This window comes from Bubalus kerabau, chromosome 1, assembly GCF_029407905.1.
Source record: "Bubalus kerabau isolate K-KA32 ecotype Philippines breed swamp buffalo chromosome 1, PCC_UOA_SB_1v2, whole genome shotgun sequence".
Lineage (NCBI taxonomy): Eukaryota > Metazoa > Chordata > Mammalia > Artiodactyla > Bovidae > Bubalus > Bubalus kerabau.
In genome coordinates, this window is record NC_073624.1 from 97268127 (window position 1) to 97274717 (window position 6591).

Here is a 6591-nt window from a genome sequence, read left to right on the forward strand (position 1 = left end):
ATAAGATCAGAGGGGAATGAGCAAGGGACTCAAGGACATCCCCATCATCTACTGGCCTGTACTGTATGAGGTATTTTTCAAACTTAAAAACTCTTCGCTAGAGAAATTACAAAAGGAAATTCTACATGAAAGCTATGCTCTTGACATAGGCTTCCCTGGTAGCTCAGTCGGTAAAGAATCTGCCTACAGTGCAGACCAGGGTTCTATCCCTGGGTCAGGAAGATCCCCTGGAAAAGGAAATGGCAACCCATTCCAGTATTCTCACCTGGAAAATCCTACAGAGGAGCCTGGTGGGCTACAGTCCATGGGGTCATAAGAGTTGGACACGACTTAGCAACTAAACCAACCACTTGCTTGATTCCCAATCAGTATCTTTCCTACACACTTTTGTACTAAAGAAAAAAATGTCATTTCCTACTGCTTTGCAAGTATTCCTAAAAACACCCAAGCATAGGGACTAAAAACCTAGCTCCATGAGACAGCGGTTTAAAAAGCAAAAGCTACATTAGTGACGTAACACAGGATTTTGCAGTATTACTCACATTTGTCAAAAACAAATCTTTATGTGTATATCTGAATTCAATCCTCCAGTTTATCTTCTTAATAAAATAGTTGCCTTTTCATAAGAATTTTAAGAAAAACAACAACAAAAATTTCTTATAAGAGCATCTGAAAGCCTATTTACATTGTTTTTTTTTTAATAGTCTAGAAGCCACCAAACAGAAATTGTGTGTGATATACCTAAAAGTAGACCCAAGGCAGAGCATCTCCTTTGTCTGAGTGTGTGTAGAGACCAGGACACTGTAACACAGTATAAATATGCGTAGGAATCTCTGCTGTCAAACTTCCTAGATTCACTTTCTGGTATTGCCATCTGCTAGCTACATGACCTAAAATAAGTTATTTGATCTCTCTTATCCCAGTGATATCATCTTTTAAATTGGAATAACACTCTACTTCATGGACTTATTGAGAGAATTAAATGACAAAATACTGATAAAACTGCTTGCATAATCCACAGACATGTAAGTGAGTGCTTATAAAATAATAGCAACTATTAAACTATTAACACAGTGGCTCCATCTGGACGGATGAGTGAAAACAGACCTTCTGAAATATTTTAGAAATGAAAATTTTATTATAGAAATAACACGTTTAGTGTAAAATGTAGAAATGACTACAAAGAATTTTAAAAGAACAATAAAATCCCCCTGATTCTACCAATTAGAGAAAAGGTCATTTAACAGTTGGTGTATGTCTTCTGTTTTTCCTTGCAACTTTTTCCTAGTTGGTGATCATATGTACACAGTTTGACAGAATGAAGACTAGGGTTTGGAACCTGGACTGTGAAATTGTATTGCACTTCCAAATTTGATGCATGCAGCAGGGCACCTAAAGCTCCTGCCCTGGAACAACCCAGAGGGATAGGGTGAGGAGGGAGGTGGGAGGGGGTTCAAAATGGGGGGACACATGTATACACATGGATGATTCAGGTCGATGTATGGCAAAAACCATCACAGAATTGTAATTATCCTCCAATTAAAATAAATTAAAAAAACCCAACTCACTGCCTATAAAACTGCCATTGTATAAAGCCAATACATGTTTGAAGTGAAGTGAACTGAAAGTCACTCAGCCGTGTCCAACTCTTTGCAACCCCATGGACTATACAGTGAATGGAATTCTCCAGGCCAGACTACTGAAGTAGGTAGCCTTGACCTTCTCCAGGGGATCTTCCCAACCCAGGGATCGAACCCAGGTCTCCTGCATTGCCAGCAGATTCTGAAAGGTTGTTGTTGAATCACGCAAATACACCAGGATTCTTGGCCCCTGGAGGAGAAGAATTCAATCCGGGGCCAGAGACGAGGCTTGATCGCTCAGAGCTTTTGTGTAATAAAGTTTTATTAAAGTATAAAGGAGATAGAGAAAGCTTCTGACATAGGCATCAGAAGGGGGGCAGAAAGAGTACCTGCTTGCTAGTGTTAACAATGAGGTTATATAATCCAAAGACTGTCTGGAGGTTGTAAAGACCTCATCAGACCTACTCCAAGACCTCATCAGACCTACTCCCATAATTTACATTTTAAGGTAACACTGTCCTCAGGCAAGATACATCCTTGTAAAGACCAGGTCTACTCCCATAATTTACATTTTAAGATAACAGAAGATTGAATCCAAAGACTATCCTTAGGCAGGATACATTATTGTTATATAATCCTAAGGAATGTAGAGAAGGAAAAAAAAGTTTGTCCTTTCTTCCTCCTTGATAATTCCAGACCCCTCTCTCCTTGGGGACCCCTAGACTCCCTATCAACCTGCCTAGGAAATGACTCTCTCAATTCTTTACTAGCTGAGCCACAAGGGAAGCCCAAGAATACTGGAGTGGGTAGCCTATCCCTTCTCCAGCGGATCTTCCTAACCCAGGAATCAAACCAGGGTCTCCCGCATTGCAGGCAGATTCTTTACCAACTGAGCTATCAGGAAGCCCAATAAATGTTTAGTTTTTTTAACACTAAAAAAAGAAAAAGGAAATTATGTTGCACTTCCTTCTTCAGTGTCAGAGGTAAGCTACTCCCAGAGACATCATCTTGAAAACCCTATTTTTCTTTTCCTATTCTTTTTCCCCAGGAATATGCTATCTACCTTACCTAGTAAGAACATGGGCTTCCCTTGTGGCTCAGCTGGTAAAGAATCTGCCTGCAATGCGGGAGACCTGGGTTCAATCCCTGGGTTGGGAAGATCCCCTGGAGAAGGGAAAGGCTACGCACTCCAGTATTCTGGCCTGGAAAATTCCATGGACTGTATAATCCATGGGATCACAAAGAGTCGGACATGACTGAGCAACTTTGACTTCACTAGTAAGGACATAGCCCTGTGATCCTTGGCTTCTTAATGTAAAATTTCTCACTTTCAAATGTGTATCTCTTTCCTGAAGACTCTCTGGAGACCTTCTCCTTATATAATTTACAACTTCTCTTTCCCCTTTCTCTTCAACACCCAACTCCAGACTCAGCGAAGCTCAAAGCCTGGCCCTGCAGAATTTCTCCCCGCTCCCCACCCCCATTGCTGTGGAGGATGATAGAGATAAAGCATCTTCCCACAACAATTTCCTTCAACATGCTTAAATATACAAATTACATAAAACTTCATAGATATAATTACCCCTTTACCCTTGTATTAGATGTATGACAAACATAGCTTTAATCTGGATAGTCAAGATAATTGATTGTTCCCCACTCTGTAATAAGGCACAGTGGTTGGCAGAGTCAGGGATCATCAGCTGCTACCATCTAATCCAGCATTTCAAGAAAAAAAAAGTTTTATTCATTTATTTATTTTTGGCTGTTGCTGCACAGAATTTTCTCTAGTTGCAGAGACCAGGGACTACTCTCCAGTTGCAGTGCACAGGCTTCTCACTTCAGTGGCTTTATCTTGTTGCTGAGAACAGGCTCTAGAGTACATGGGCTTCAGTAGTTGTGGCTCCTGGGCTCTTGAGCACAGGCTCAGCAGTTGTGGCACACCAGGCTTAGTTGCTCTGTGGCATGTGGGTCTTCCTGGATCAGAGATCAAACCCATGCCTAATGCATTAGCAGGCATATTCTTTACCACTGATCCACCAGGGAAGCCCCTAATTTAGCACTTTTAACTATAGTTCCCTCTGATTGTAGCTACTGCAATTTTCAGCAATAAAATATGTCACCATAATCAAAAGGTACTATCCCTACCATCAGCAACAGCCTTCCATTTATCATAGGCCTGAATAGTATATCTATTACTTTTTACATATATTACCTCACTCAATACTCAAAACAGTCTATGAGATCACATTTTGTAGGTGAAGAAAAATTCGAATCAAGGTCTGTTTTAAATCCAAATCCACTGAAATTTTATTCTAATTAATACCTTGAAAACCTTCTCTGAACTACTCGTAATTCTGGAAATTGAGCTCAATGGTGTTTCATGATACTCTAAAAAAATCTTTTAGATTTATGCAGGAATATGAGAGCTGAGAGAGAAAGACATTAAAACACACACACACACACACACACACACACCCCTACCTGTGTCTGGGAAGGCAGTCCTCTTTGAAAGAGCATGGTTTCTGGAGGAAAACACATGAAGTGGGGAGACCCAGAGAAGATGCCTGTCCAACCAACCAAATTGACTAAATCAATCTTGGAGTCAGCTATCACCGGCCGCACAACCATGGCCTCACAAAAGTAGGCTGGTAATAACATATGCAGGTAACCAAATCCCCTGGAGAGAGGGCAAGACAGTTCAGTGTCATGTCATCAAGTACTTCTGCTCTTTGGCTGACAGAATAGAGGTTCTAAGGTTATATCTTTCTTCAGTTCAGTTCAGTCGCTCAGTTGTGTCCGACTCTTTGCGAGCCCATGAATTGCAGCACGCCAGGCCTCCCTGTCCATCATCAACTCCTGGAGTTCACTCAAACTCACGTCCATCGAGTCGATGATGCCATCCAGCCATCTCATCCTCTGTCATCCCCTTCTCCTCCTGCCCCCAGTCCCTCCCAGCATCAGAGTCTTTTCCAATGAGTCAACTCTTTGCATGAGGTGGCCAAAGTACTGGAGTTTCAGCTTTAGCATCAGTCCTTCCAAAGAACACCCAGGACTGATCTCCTTTAGAATGGACTGGTTGGGTCTCCTTGCAGTCCAATGGACTCTCACGAGTCTTCTCCAACACCACAGTTCAAAAGCATCAATTCTTCAGCGCTCAGCCTTCTTCACAGTCCAACTCTCACATCCATACATGACTACTGGAAAAACCATAGCCTTGACTAGATGGGCCTTTGTTGGCAAAGAAATGTCTCTGCTTTTCAATATGCTATCTAGGTTGGTCATAACTTTCCTTCCAAGGAGTAAGCGTCTTTTAATTTCATGGCTGGAATCACCATCTGCAGTGATTTTGGAGCCCAAAAAAATAAAGTCTGACACTGTTTCCACTGTTTTCCCATCTATTTCCCATGAAATGATGGGACTGGATGCCATGATCTTCATTTTCTGAATGTTGAGCTTTAAGCCCACTTTTTCACTCTCCACTTTCACTTTCATCAAGAGGCTTTTTAGTTCCTCTTCACTTTCTGTCATAAGGGTGGTGTCATCTGCATATCTGAGGTTATTGATATTTCTCCCGGCAATCTTGATTCCAGTTTGTGTTTCTTCCAGTCCAGCGTTTCTCATGATGTACTCTGCATATAAGTTAAATAAACAGGGTGACAATATCCAGCCTTGATGTACTCCTTTTCCTATTTGGAACCAGTCTGTTGTTCCATGTCCAGTTCTAACTGTTGCTTCCTGACCTGCATACAGATTTCTCAAGAGGCAGGTCAGGTGGTCTGGTATTCCCATCTTTTTCAAAAATTTCCACAGTTTATTGTGACCCATATGACAATTATTCTATCACTTGGTGAACTATTTTTCAGTCGAAACCCCATAACCTGTAGAAACAGCGTAATTTGTGTATTTTCTTCTGAGGACTAAAAATAAAAGCTCAATTTTCCAAAATGCTCTTGAGAAATATGCCTTTTAATCCATTTTCCTGCCTCTCTGTGACAGGTCCTTTACCTGGCCAATGGCAGTGAGAGTAGCAAGGCACCCAGGTAGAACAAGCTGCCACTGTGCTTCAATTTTCAAGCCTCTCAAAATGAACAGAAAACAAGCTCAAAAATGTAATACCTGTCATCCTGTCTACAATATCCATTGCTGGCCCTGCCCTACATTCACCCTCATTAACTGGCTTGTCTGGAGCTTCCCGCTGGCCTTTGCTATAGTTGTTGTTAAGTTATGTCTGACTCTTCTGCGACCCCATGAACTGTAGCCCTCCAGGCTCCCCTGTCCATAGAATTCTTCAGGTAACAATACTGGAGTGGGTTACTATCTCCTTTTCCAGGGGATCTTCTCAACCCAGGGATCGAACCTGTATCTGCTGCATTGCAGGTGGATTCTTTACTACTGAGCAACTTGGGAAACCCTCTGGCTGATTCCTCATAAAAGGAACTTCATCGTTACTGATCTGACTAATGATGGCTCAGAGAGAGCCAGGTTAAAGAGCACATGTAGCATACATATGTACTTCATGCATGTGTACACACATGTACACAAAAGACGGCCAGCATCACACATACACCAAGGATATGCAGAAACAGCTGTACCACACAATTTAAGTAGCACTATGCTAGAGCATAAGCAAAGAGCTGCATTAAGAGTTGAAAGGAAACATAAATGAACATCCATAATCAAATGAACTTATGTAGGAAAATTTAATCTTGAGAGTTTAACTGAATGGAGGTATAAGACCAATCCTTATTCAATGACACATATAGAAAAAGTTCAAAAAGGCTTCAAGGCATACTATTGATGTTAATATCTTAATTTGATTGTTGCTCCATGATTTACCAAGGGCTGTCAGCCATTCTTTCATTAGATCCTGACCATAGTTTAGGAAGGTAAAACCAAGACGTTGTTTTTGTTTATATTCAATTCCTTCCTTCCTTTCTTCCATAAAACATAGAATGCCTAACATGTGCCAAATTGTTTCTGAGGTACTGAAAATTCAGCAGTGAACAAGACA